At 35.2% G+C, this 14,449-nt stretch overlaps 1 long non-coding RNA gene across 1 annotated transcript; it reads left to right on the top strand.

The window, feature by feature from the left end:
* The first annotated feature begins 7,474 nt into the window (after positions 1-7,474).
* Positions 7,475-8,128, top strand: LOC129953502 (uncharacterized). The gene is made up of 2 exons (XR_008782551.1): positions 7,475-7,688; positions 7,824-8,128. It is a non-coding gene; the product is annotated as an uncharacterized LOC129953502 (long non-coding RNA).
* The last annotated feature ends 6,321 nt before the right edge of the window (positions 8,129-14,449 follow it).

The raw sequence follows: 14,449 nt of genomic DNA on the forward strand, positions 1-14,449 counted from the left end.
GTGATGGTGGAGTGTTTGCATGTTTGGTAGAAGAGTTTTAACTCGGCGAATAAACTTCCCTGCTCCCAGTCGACTTCCGAACTCCAATTATACCTGCAACCATTACATGGTAGGTGATTCAGCTTTCCCCTGGAAACCATATTTGATACGGCCATAATCTGAAAAACTACTCACGATTGAAAAACATAATTTTAATTAAAGGATTTCTCGAGCTCGAAGATTTATTGAGAATGCCCTTGGAATACTAGTCCCGAAGTGGAAAATTTTAAGTACAACACTTAATATGTTGCCCACAAATGCAGACAAAATCGTAAAGGCCAGTGTAGTGCTGCATTATTTTGTGAAGCTAAACGATTCAGCATACATAATTCCAGACTTTGTCGATCGCTACGATGAAAACGATGTCTTCATCTCTGGCGAAGGGAAGTAGGACCACTTACGAATTTTTTTATTCCGTCTTTTTTTTTTATTATTATTACGAACTATGGTACATAAATGATAATTTAATTACAACAATCTAACAGTAGTACCCGTGGCATAATGGTTAGTGCTTTGGACTGTCATGCAAGGGGTCTTGGGTTCCCTGCCTGTGCCATCTTAATTTAAAAAAAAATAATTTTCGCGGGTACTGCCTCTTGCGAGGAATTGACAAATCCTTCAAGAGTAATTCTTGTCATGAAAAAGTGCTTTCTCAAATAAGCCGTTCGGATTCGGCCTAAAATTGTAGGTCCCCTCCATTCCTGACAACAGTACTCGCACCCAGGAATGGTTGGGAGTCCTAAGTCACTAGGCCCTGGTTCACAACGGACTGTTGTGCCACCCAATTTATTTTATTTATTTTATTTAACAATTCAAACAACAAAAAAACAAAGTTATTACATAAACAGTAAATAATAACATAAAAAACATCATTCCAGCTGCTTTAGAAATTTCTCGTTGATATCGGATAATATTTTGGCGTGCAGACGCATACGCACTGCTTCACTCAGCGGTTTCATGCGCTTTGCCATGTTTAGCATGAGCTCCACGTCCAGATCGTACGCAGGAGGAGGTACTGAGTTCAAATGGGCTGAGACGGTCGCATTCAACCCTCCAAGAAAGGATTTAAAATCCTTTCGGTCCTTCTCTTTGAGCATCTCGATCTCTGCAGCGAACTCAACTGCAGCAGTTTGCTGATAGTTCCCTAATTACCTGCAACAATACATAAAAACATTATCTAACACTATAAAATAACAAATATTGTGGTCTTAAACTTTCATGGTGTTAGCGATAAGATCAGGAACTTCAGTAATTCAAAAAAATCCCAGCTATCTCAAACTGCAGCTCCACTCCCGGACGGTTGTTTCATCGAGCGCTTCTCCCGTACGAACCGCTCCCGAAGGCTCTTCCACCGCTGCTTGCACTCGCCAACTGCACAAATAAACGAGGGGTATTATCTAAAGTTTGTATTACATCAAGCAATTTCCTGGTCTGTTTAAAGTTTGACCAATCTCTTCCCATGCAGCATTTCTTTTTAATACATTTTTATATGTTTTAGAGCTAGTGTTGTAAAGAAATTCCTTCCCTCACCAATTGAATTAGTAGTTCTTCAAAACTTATTTTTTTTTATAAAAAAATTAAACATTTTCAAGAAAAAATTGTATAGGTATTCCATTTATATTTTATTTAATAACATACCTTGTATATTTTTCTAATTACAAAAGAGAATCCCTCCAAAAGCAAATATTTTGTTTGTTGACATTTTTTTCAGCTGTTGAGCTGTCAGACGAAGGAAATGTTCAAAAAATTGAACTAGAGCTTCCGTTTGGAGTCACATTACGTTCTTTTCCTTACGATTGTCAAACGAAACGTGAGGTCGAAGCAAGTGAGATGGCAAGTGATACCATTTTTTCAAACTTATTAAACTCCTTAGATGTTGCCTCACAAAGATAACATCTCTGAGCAGAGCGAACACCACTCAGACTATTACATAGTTTGCCATCAAACATTGAAAGTATCAACTGGTGTTTGACAATATACTCTCTATTTTCAATAATAACTTTTCTGGATAGCATTTTATTTTTTATTTTTGCACAGCTTTATAAGAACATCATGCGTGACATATTTTCTGATCATGTAGTCTTGATCACGGGATAGTTTTAATTCTATTAGCATGGACAAAGCTTGACCAGGAGTGAGCATAACTGTCGAACTTTTTGAGGTGGTAAGTGGACACACGGTTTGTTCCAGAAATTCTGCAGTTTTTTGTCACCTGCAGCTCTAAAATTCATTTGAACGGCGAAAACAAGTTCTTCTGCAAATTTGTCTCGAAGATCAGCTACTCTTTTGCGTTATCTTCGCTTACTCAAAAGATCAAACCTAGTCTGAGCGCGTCCAGGGGGTAGTGAATACATTTTAAATTTAACGTTTTGATGAATCCAATGTGATTCTTTGTTATCAAACACTGTCCTCGTACTGTGGCTTTTCTTCCACTTAGATTAAAGATCAAATTTAAATCGAACTAATTGTTTTTTTAGATCTGACACTTGATTTTCAGAGTAATTTGTCACTATGCTTCCTCGATAGGGACGTGGATTCCAGCGCAGATATGGAAATTTAATTCTTTGTGGAAAATTTTATCCCGAATAGGGTGAAATCTATCAAACCCAAAGAGAACTCATGGTTTGATTCGAGCTGTAAAGAGGTTATTAGGTTCAGAGATGTAAGTTTCCGTTGTTATAGAGCCATCCCAACTGAGGAAAACCGGAATAAGTTTAAACAAGACCTGAAAGGGTCATATTCGACGAACCAAATTTTTGCATGATCAGAAATTAAGGCAAAAAATACTACAATGTCCCAGAGGTAGTAAAAATGTCTGGTCATTTGTAAAAAACGTACGAAACACCACGTCATCCTCGGTTTCAACGCTCGTCCACAATGACACTCCCTATTTAAGTTCGATTGAGAAAGCCAATTTGCTTGCAGCACAATTTGCTGTTGATTCGACGCTACTGGATAGTGCCATGAGTCCTCCTGTTCTTCAGAGCGTAAATAATTCTATGGAACGAATCTTTTTTCGCACTCGTGCACATAGAGGAAATATATTATCTAGAGTCCCGACTTAATGGGTTTGCTCTCTTTCGGCCTACAAGCTAAATTGAGAGGATTTTGTCCATAAGAATAAGCATGTGTTAGTGGTCCCGTGTATTTCTTATTGGACCAAGCCATTATGAAGTAGTATACACCATATGATCTTGGACTGGAAAATTTCCAAAGAACACTCGTTCTCTGATCATAGATATATTCAGTTCAATATAAATGTGGTTGATAACCCTAGTCCATTGACTTTTCGAAACTATCGGAAAATTGACTGGGCTTCATAAAAGAACTCATTACAGAGTTTACTAGTACCTGGACTATCTAGTCCTTCCTCTAACGCTAATAACTTGACAACAAAGTCAATGACCTTACCTCAGCTATGAACAGATCGCTAGAAATTGCTTGTCCACTTATACACATAAGAGGAAAGAGGAAACCACAAGGAATGCAGGAAACTTTTCAACCGGGCCAAAGCTGCTAGACTAGCCTCTTATTGCGGCTCCTACAAAGAATCCCTAAGAATATACAAGAAGGCACTAAGGAAATCCAAGCGATCTTCTTGGCGATTCTTCTGTGGCATGATAGAAGAAACTTCTGAAGCCTCTAGGTTACGGAAAATTTTTTCAACTAATCCAGCTATGCCAAGCTGCTTGAAAAAAACAGACGGCTCCTGGACAAATTCAAGTAATGAATCGCTGAACTTACTATTGGACACTCACTTTCCTGGTAGTTCTCTTACCGAAACTTGCAACAGATTTATAAGTTCAAGTTCAAATACAACATATCCACAAGGTCTGATCACCAAGGATAAGCTACAATGGGCTCTCAACAGCTTCAAACCGTTTAAAGCTGCAGGACCAGATGGAATAATACCAGTCGAATTACAAATGGCTTCTGATATAATTGCAACAATCCTTGAGGCAATTTTTAACAGCTGTCTTTGGAGAGAAGTTAAAGTTGTTTTTATACCTAAAGCAGGTAAATGATATCCATTTAAGAGCACGTATCGATACAAGACTTCTCTCTTCGTCTCAACATGCCTACTGTAAAGGTAAATCGGTGGAAACAGCGTTACACACTTTAGTACGCACCATCGAATATTCCCTCCATCATAAAGAGTTCACTATGGTTGCTTTCCTTGACATCGAAGGTGCCTTTAACAACGTGGACACATCTGCAATCACTTCTGCACTGACATCTCTAAATGTAGAGAGTTCGCTTCGGGAGTTAATTAATTTAATGCTTACTAGCAGAATAATTAATTCAAAACTGGGCAACTCTTCTAGCAGACGATTCGTTAGTAGAGGGACACCGCAAGGTGGTGTTCTATCCCCTCTCCTCTGGAACCTAGTGGTTAATGAAATCCTAACTAGTCTGGATGCGGAGGGTTTCGGAGTGATAGCCTATGCAGACGACGTTGCTATAGCAGTTTCAGGAAAGCATCTTAACATCCTAAAAGAACTCTTACAAAATGCCTTGGACAGACTAATACTTTGGGCTGATCGGTGTGGACTGGGTGTTAACCCACACAAAACCGATCTGGTCTTATTTTCGAGGAGATACAAAATTCCATTTGTCAACCCTCCTTATATTAAAGGAATCCAATAAAAATTCTTAGACTAGGCTAAATACCTAGGTCTTGTCTTAGACCAAAAAATAAATTGGAAACGCAACGTACAGGAAATAGTCAAAAAAGCTATAAGCGATTTTAACGTACGGTGTGGCAGTATGGTGGACTGCTTTAGAGAAAGGTATAAACAGGGATAAGTTAAATAAAGTCCAACGTTCTGCCTGCCTATGTATAAGCGGATCGCTTCGCACGACCCGTCTGCAGCACTGGACACATTGCTCTACCTTACACCTCTTGACATATTTAGCAAACAAACAGCTGCAAGCTCTGCTATTTGCCTCAATGCTTCGTCGCAGTGAACTAACAACAGCATTGGCCACTCCGTAATTCTAAGGTACTTGGAATCAATTCCAAAGCACACAGACTACACCATCCCACAACTACAATTCGACAGAAACTTCCAGATTTCTATACCTATCAGATCTTTTTGGGAGGATAGGACATTCTTGGAGGATGAGTCAATCCATTTTTGCACAGATGTGTCAACAATCAAAGAAGGGGTTGGGGGAGGTGTGTACTCTGAACAACTGAAATCAAGTCTCCCATCCCACCTTCCCAATCATTGTAGCGTTTTCCAGGCGGAACTTTTGGCGATTAAAGAAGTCTTGTCTTGGCTCAAAGAAAACGTGATATCAACATCTGATATCCGTATTTTCTCTGACAGCCAGGCCGCTATCAAATCTCTGGACTCAGTATCTACAAACTCTATAACAGTCCATAACTGTCGATCATCTCTAATGGAGATGGCACAACAGTTTAATATTCACCTTTGCTGGGTACCGGGCCATAGAGACATTCCAGGTAACTGTAAGGCAGATGAACTCGCCAGGAACGGTACAGTACAGCCCATCCTACCACGTTTGGAAAGTACTGGCATACCAATCGCTACTTGACACTGTCTAATAGGAAAGCACGCCACGAGACTAGGCGTATTCTCAAATGACTTTTGCAGAAGCTGTATGGGCGAGGAAGTGGAAGAAACGGTTCTTCATCTTCTCTGCACATGCCCTGCTCTAGCTCGAAAACGCAAGAATTACCTAGGAGAACTCTTCTTTAACGATCTAAATCATATCGGTATAATTAGCCTCTCACGTTTCGTAAGGGACTCAAGCTGGTTCCATTGAGCTTAGGAGGAAGCCTCAAGATTCATGTGGTATCACAATGGGCCATTAAACTGGCCTAAGTGTGCCCGTTTCCATCTTGGACAGCCACTATAACCTAACCTAACCTTAGCCATTATGAATGTAGTTAGTTTAGTATGGAATTTGTGCCCACATTGCTCGACCGCAGGGGAAAAATTTATGAGGTGAACTCAGCCGTTCAAAAAAGGGAATTCAAAAATTGAAAAATGAATGCAATATTTAAAAAAAAAAAAATTTGCAACTTCTTTTTAGTGAAAACTGTGCTAAAAATAATATTTGACTGCTTTTGGCAAACAAATTCTATGATTTTTATGAAAAGTTTCGCTAAAAACAGAAAAAATCAAGCAGAAAGTATAGGCGCACCCTAGAACTGCAATGCGAACGTGGCCCAACTTGAGTTGTTCCCAGTTTTGACAGATCAACATCGAGGTAAGTATTTTGACAACGAAAATAAAAAAGAAAACAAAACACAATTTTTGCGAATTCAATGAAATTAATGAAAGTGAAAATTAATGAAAACAAAAGTGATATTTTACAGATCAAAATAGAAATAATAACAAGAGAACTTTTATATTTATTTTCAGGTTAGTTTTGTTAAATATACAGTCATTAATATTCAGTCTGTTAACAAGTATAATTTTCCTAATTGTATAACCCATTCTTTTCTTTTTTAAATTTGCTTTCATCTGCAAATTAACATCTTCTCACCAAATTTAACATCTTCTCTACATATCTTAACAAAATCTCATTGAAATCTTGCTCCACCAACTTAAAATCTAAATATTTTTCTACTGAATTCCAGTTTGTTGGACACATTTACTGTTTTGCAATTTTATATGTAGGTGTTATATTTTTATATAGGAAGATAGTCCTGGTGATAGGGAAATGACCACTTTCGTATACGTGATCGTAGACGACCATGACGATATTTTATAATGAACCATAAACTTGTCGCCAAGCGAATTGCATTTCTCGCCCTGTACTACAACTATACTGCGACACTTTGTCACAATCATCGACTGAATTGTGTGGTGTGGTTGTTATAGGGACGGGAACAGGACGACGACACACGACGAAACTTAGCACTGGCGTATGTACGTACTGTAACCAACCACAGCCAACAGGACACTCGACAACACGTTCATCTTACCGACAGGCACAAGGGCCACTTAAAGTGTCTGTTCCTGCACTCGCTTTAGCTTCTTTCGTAGGATATTAGGGTCAGAGATGGTGAAACGAAACCCCGGTCAACATGGTTTGTTGGGGCGTTCGGATTGGACAAGTTGTGGATTTGAGTGTGGCTCCCAAAGGAGTTAAGAGGTTTTTAAGTTTTTATTTAAATAAATTGTAACACCAATCTTACATCAACATCCTTACATTTATTTTTTTAAACAGCATTAATAATTTTGTAACATGCATAATCATTTTTTTTTGCACACCAATGTATGTAACGTACTATATTTTTTTTTCACACCACTGTAAATAAAATTGTAACAGTAAAAGACTCCAGCAAAGAGTATAAAAGGCGAAGCATAAATTGTAACACCAAGCATTCGTTGGAATAAAGTTGTTGAGTAAACATACAACGTTAGTTGGAGTTGCTTTTCTTTTTTTTTTTCTGATGATACATGTAAGTATTACATCAATACCAAAGTAAATCGTCTAACATTTTTATAATTTCAAGTGACAACGAAATGGAACGTTTCTTTTCGCCAATTTATACCACAATCCACACCAACACCAACCAACCTACTATCTCAACCCACATCGAAGAGAATGTGTGTCCTGAAGTGTCTTGGCTACCATTCTCTTCATAGATGCCCGCAGGACGATGCAAGGTAAATCATTATATATTTATTATATTGTTTTTTTTTTCATCGATATTTGGGTGAAATCACCTCATAATTTATATCAAAAGAATTATTTTTTATAAACCTTTTTTGTTTTTTTTTTTTTAATTTTTGCATATACAGTTTTCGTGTTTCCCTGCTCATTTTTTTCCCTTGGTAGACGGTACAGGATAGTAAATAAGGCCTAGTAATAGTTACATTAAGTCTTTTATTATTTCACTTAAGCATAGTTTAATAGTTTTAATACAAAAAATCAATGTAAAATAATTTAAGAAATTAAGTTCCTAATTTTTAAGACTTTAAGGCTTAATGATTTCTACAAAAAGGAGTGATGAGCCACAATAATTTTAAAGTACTTTTAAGAAACAAAAAAAAAGCCTTTTGCTTAATAAATCGGGTTTAAGTAACATTTAAAATTTAAATTCATATTTTTTTTATTTCACATTTGGATATTTCCTTTTTTAATTTGTATTTTTTTTAAAAACCCCAGAAGAGACCAAGCAAAGCGTCTACCTGTGTGGGCTGTGCCAGATTATGTTGCCCTAGATTGTTCTGCTCCTGTCCCGGATGAAATTTTTGGTGTCGAAGATATTGGATACAATACCGTATCCTTTGGCACTCAAGATTTTTCAACGCAGACATGCTCCGCGTTAAGAAACAACAAACTAAAGATTGTGAACTTTTGTCTTTGAAAATAGAAAAAAATTAAAGGAAAAAGTCGAGTTTTTGCGTTAAGATTCAGAAAAGTTGCCAGTAGATATAAGAATAATAGTAGATAATAGTGTTAGAAATTTTGATAGGCCTCCTCAGGGACGTAGGTATAGTGCAGAGTTTAAAATGCTGCCACTTTCAATTCTTTTTATTTCTCCTGTTGCACATAGGTTCTTGAAGCCGTTGTTGGATATTCCATCCGAAACAACTCTTAGTGATTTTATTTCAACCTGGCCTAAAACTCCAGGTAATATAGATTTCAACGTTAAAAGCTTAGTGCTTAAGGGTTGAACTTCAGAGGCTTGGCCAGGGTGCTAGACATCAGCCCCGAAAAGCCGTATTTTGAAGTCAACTGTTGCAAGATTTTTTTTTATGATGTCCCGCATCTATAAAGAGTGCTCAAAACTTTTTGCAGAACAGGAGAGAGCATCATGGAACGATATAATCTATTTGTACGATGTCGACAGTGCAAATGAATACCAATTATGTCCCATGACTCAAGACCATATAAGGCCAAATAATGTGCAAAAATTGAAAGTTCGTCTTGCAACGCAGGTTTTTAGCAATACAGTTCATGCTGCATTTAAAACCCTTTCTAAGTTTGGTCATGTTACTAAAACTATGCTTTACACTTCAGAACTTGTTTTATTTTTCGGAGATCTTTTTGACCTCTTTATTTCTTCCATAAAAACAGCGCAACAAGAGCAGCAGGCAGGATTCACAGGTAGTGATAATCAAAAAGAATTTCTGAGGCTTGCCGATTCTCTTCTTAAATCCATTGGTGTAATTAGCAATGATTTAGGCGGCAAAGATGTGACCAATAAGTTTTCCTTTATAAAAGGCTGGATTCTTAATATTCAATCCCTTCGCTCAATTTGGGAACATCTTACCTCTTCCGGTTTTGAGTTTTTACCCACTCGGCATTTGAATCAGGATTGTTTAGACATTTTTTCGGTAAGATTAGGTGCGCTAATGGAAATAATTCCCGACCTGGTTGTCAAGATTTCCAAAGCGCTTTTCAGAAAATTTGGGGTATTCAATACCTTAAAATTGTTAGAAGGGGCAATTGTAGTGTAGAAGAGGATAGTAGTTTAAATGAAATATTTAGTTCGAGTAAAAATTTAAGAGGAGACATAATGCAACCATATATAGATATGGTTGCATTATGAGCAAGATGATGATCCAGATAGCATTTCGAGGATTGTGTTATCTAACGACATAAGTGGAGATGAGTTCATTAATGAAAACAGTTTTGTTTATGTTTGTGGCTGGCTATATCAAAAATTCCGACCAGTCGGATTGTTTGTATTTTTCGTCTCAAAAACAACTCCACAACCGGAACCTCATTGCTTCTTGCTGCGAAAACTTTGACCTAAATTTTCTTCTTAGATTTTTTATTAGAGTTATAGGCTTTCTACACCGAACCGAAAACTCGGTTTTCGCGAGAAAATAGGTTTTCGTCGAAAACCTATACCGAAAACACAAGTTTTCCCATACATTTTTCGTAACCCACAAGTTTTCGTTTTCAACAAGTTTTTTATAAAACCTCTCGAAAACCAGTTGGAATTGACAGATGAAGTAAACAAACTCACCTAATGAACAATTCAAAGCTTATTGAAATGAAATGAAAACACTCAAATATCAATCAGACATAAAAAAAAACATCTGACAGCTGACTCAGGAGAAAAAGTTTTAATTTCAAACTACATATTGTTATTTGGTTATGGTTAATTAACTGGTAGGTAATATTTTTTATCAATCATAAAACATAGTAAATAATTGTACTTTTTCTTTCTAGAAAATGGAAGAAGAGATAAACAAAAAAGAACAAACCAAGAAAGTTATGGTCCATTCCCGACGAGGAACTCCTCCTGGAGTTATGGGCCAATAAGGAGCCGGGATTGCGTGGTGCAAGAAGAAATCTCCACATTTACAAATAAAAGTCGGTAGCATTTGAGGGTCGGCTAGTGGACTACACTCCCGACGAAGTGAAGGTGAAGCTGCACAACCTCACAACGAAATATAAGAAAGTGCATTCCTACGTCCTACATACATAAATAATTTTACATCGGCCAGGATCTTTATTTTACTTTCACTCGAAATAATATTGAAATTCATTGAAATTGGTTAGATTTCAGCTTTATTTCGAATGAAAGTGAAACGTGTTGATGGTGGACGATAGAATATTTACATTCACTAATATATTTTATTCTTTAATAGCCGTGACAGATTTCCTTGAAGAGTCAAAAAATTCAACGAGAAATTTTTTTAAAATGTTCGAGTGAAATCAAAAATAAAGAAAAAAAAATAAATAGGTTGCCGATGCTGTTGTCTTACATAAGAATCTTCGTATATTTGGGAATCATTACAGCGACCTGGAGCTCCTACATTTATGAAAAGAAATCTGTAACTATGAATATGAATAATTATTAGGACTATTTTTGTAAGAGCAAAAAATCGGATTAACAGATAATCAACCACAGCTAGCAATACAGTTGAATGCGATCCCTAGTAATCTACAGAATCCAGAGCTGGGGCTTAGATCTCAATATGGCACCCATCTTCACTAAAATTTAAAATTAAAAAAAAAGTTATTAAGAGTACAAAAATGACTCTTCCAAACTAACATTCGAAACATTCAGTACGACTACTAAACAACAACAACGTGTTGTTTTGTCTTTTTCAACGTTTCGCATTGGTTTGAGAGATTCTTGAATCTATACTATACCAATAGCTCCAAAACATATATATATATTTCAGTGCCAAAATATGTCTCATTGTCTGTCATTCTAGAGGAGGACCTTATCCAGCCCCTCATGAACCCGCAACCCTGACTCGTCAATGCATACACGGGCCTCTGTCTCTGCCCAGCATTAGTCTGTTGTCTGTCCCCAACATGGGAAATCTGCAAATCCGGCTCGAAGGACCAATGTTTCTTGTCGCCAGTTAAAATTTCTATTTTTATTTCCAATTGATACAAAATAAAACTCAATTTCTTTTAAACTTCGTTATAATTACTTTAATTCTCAAAAAATATATATATTTTATAAAATGGTGTCGGGTTGAATAGAATATAGAATCAGAATAAAAATTGACCTTCCTTTTATTCAAGAAGGTTAAAAAGCTAACTTTTATAATTATAACATTAATGATTAGTTTGACAAGAAATGTCATATTGGGCTAATACCATATTATGTAGTTCACAATAGTAAGTAAATCTTATTTAAAATGTTATGCATATTTGATTTATTTTGTTTTGTTTCTTTAAAATAATATAAATATAAATCTATAACATATGTCAAACACTGAAGGAAACCAAGTTTTTCAAAACCACTCACATTTTCTTTTATAGTTTGTTCTGTGAGTGGATAGGCACAAAGATATTTTGGTTTTAGAACAAGCCAAACTTCTCTACAAAACTCTTTTAATATCATTCCTACTGTGGATGTGCCAACGCCAAAGAAAGCTGCAACTGTCCTGTATTCAGCAGACGACCCAAGCGTATATATTGCAATGGCTATTCTTTTTTTCAAAGGTGTGCACTTTCTAAAGTTGGTATCGTGCATTTCTAGATTTTTCAGCTCATTACACAATATGTCGAATGTTTCACGGCTCATTCTAAAATGGTGTTTAAAAAACTCATCATTGTTTTCTAAGACTTCGTGTTCCCAAAAAGTGCTTGTACGTATCTGACATTGAGGTAGAAAGTTTGTTTTTATAACTTAGAGGTAAATGGTATTATGGAAGCTTACCTTTGTCCACATCTTCTTTGGCGATGATAATTCTCAGTTGCATCAATCATACTCGTATTTTTTTTCATTTTCAACATTTTCAAAATAAAACGCTGACGTTTTCTGGTCATGGTAGAGCCTTGAGGTAATGATATGAAGTTGAGCACGAACTTCATGCTTTGTTCCATTTTCTTTGTATGTATGGAAATCAAACCAATTTGGCGAGAATTCATTTTATTTCACAAAATATTCGAAAACCAATAAATTTTTAAATTAAAAATATACTATTTATACAAAATTTGACAATTAGTATCAAAATAATGGAAATGTCAAACGAAAACTTGTAAATACTCCGTGTGAACACTTTGAGTTTTCGAAAACTTTTCGCCGAAAACAAGGTTTTCAGTTTGGTGTGGAAAGGCTATTAGAATACATTTTGTTATAAGACTAATAAATTTAAGAATTAAGGTAACTAATTTCAGGTACAAAATGCTCCCAATAGTGCATTTGTAATTTTTTCGACCTGTGATATATTAGATATTAAGTAGTATTTTATTTGTTTATTTATTTTATTGCTTTTATTACCTTTTAATTCTAGTTTTTATAAAAAGTGTTAATATTTATTTTTTCAAGCATGGTGAAATGGCCTAGCGGGGAAACCGAACACCTTATCAAAAAATCGGTTAACGCACTGAAAAGCATACCTCATGGGTAGTTTGGAAATGCTAATATTGTTTTATAACTAGAAACTCATTATTATTATTATTATTTACATGGTGTGGTTGTCTCCGGTTGTGGTGCAATTAATTTATAAATGAAAAATAAAACGAAAATTAAATTTTATTATTATTATTTTGTTTTATTTTAAAACAATAAATTTCACAACTTTTCTTAATATTTTATTTATTTATAACGCGACGCGTTTCGGAACTTTATCTTCCATCATCGGGCGTATAATTGACTGACTGCATTTACTTTTTCCTATTGGAGCTTCGGTGTGATGTTGATGTTTTATCGTGGCTCTAATGCAGGTATGAAGCTCTTTGTTATTTTGGTTGTTTAATAAGATTTCTGTTTGACGTCGATTGCTGTTTATTGTTGTTGATGTTTTAATAATTTGATTATTGGAGGTTTTTCTATTATGTTGTTGTTATTTTATTGTATAGCATAGCATACAACTTTTTTACATCATATTTTTGCTTTTAAACTTCGAAATTGCAAAACTGTAGAAATGTATGTTTATGTTTATTTTATTAAAAGAACTAAACAAAATTAAAACAATCAAAAGAAGGAAACAAAATAAATTATACAATTTATAACAGTCAATCAAAATGATTTTTAATATACAATTTCATATAATGATAGAACACTGAAAAAAATTTCACTTTATTTTTAATTTATACTTAGATTTAATTTCACTCGATTTGGGAAACTAGCTGTAATATACATTTTAAAACCTATAATCTATAATGGAATTGAATTTTAAAAACAAAAATTATACCCAATTACATACAATTTTGAAAAAATTAAAACTTCACTTAAAAACTAGGTACGCCACGACGAATCTTTACTAATCATGGAAAGATTCTAAGCATATCATCGAATCAACTGAACGGCAGAAGTCAAATCGACTAAGCTTCATTTTGATTTGTAGCTGAAAAAGAAAAACATCAATTAGTGCCTTTGAGTTTTGTTCATAGGCACCCATCCTGGAATAAAAACAATATTTAAAATTTGTTTCAATGGAATTAAAAACAATCCCTTCCTATGGAATAAAAAACAATCTCTTTCTATAGAATTATTTCTATACCTATTCTGATCTTACAAAAAATGCTAACTCTAACACCTGTTAAAAGTAAACTACCTATGCGGAAAATTGTACTATTGTGTGTCTAAAGGTGTGTAACACACAATACCTTATTAATAAAATTTGGCTTGCTAAAATCCCCATTCCAAAATTTGAGCTCAAAAAGAATTCTAACTCTGACATAAAATTTGAAATAAAATTTTTGCGGTAAGTTGCTACAGCAAACAAAACTATATTTTGGATTTAAACCATCAAGTAGTTTTTGTAGAACTTCATTCTCGTGTGCAATTGTGCCAAATATATTGCAAAACTGATCTTCTAGATCGCGAACGGATTGAACGAAGTTTGATGGTGAAGCCAGAAGGTTGTAGTTATCGAACTGATAGAAGCTGGTAAAAACTAAGTTCACTGCGGAATCCGAATTATTAAAAATTGGCAAAGTGTGCTTTTCATAACATTTGCGATACAGCCAACCACAAATATACTCAAAACTATTTTCC

Source organism: Eupeodes corollae, unplaced genomic scaffold (assembly GCF_945859685.1).
Source record: "Eupeodes corollae unplaced genomic scaffold, idEupCoro1.1 scaffold_1005, whole genome shotgun sequence".
NCBI lineage: Eukaryota > Metazoa > Arthropoda > Insecta > Diptera > Syrphidae > Eupeodes > Eupeodes corollae.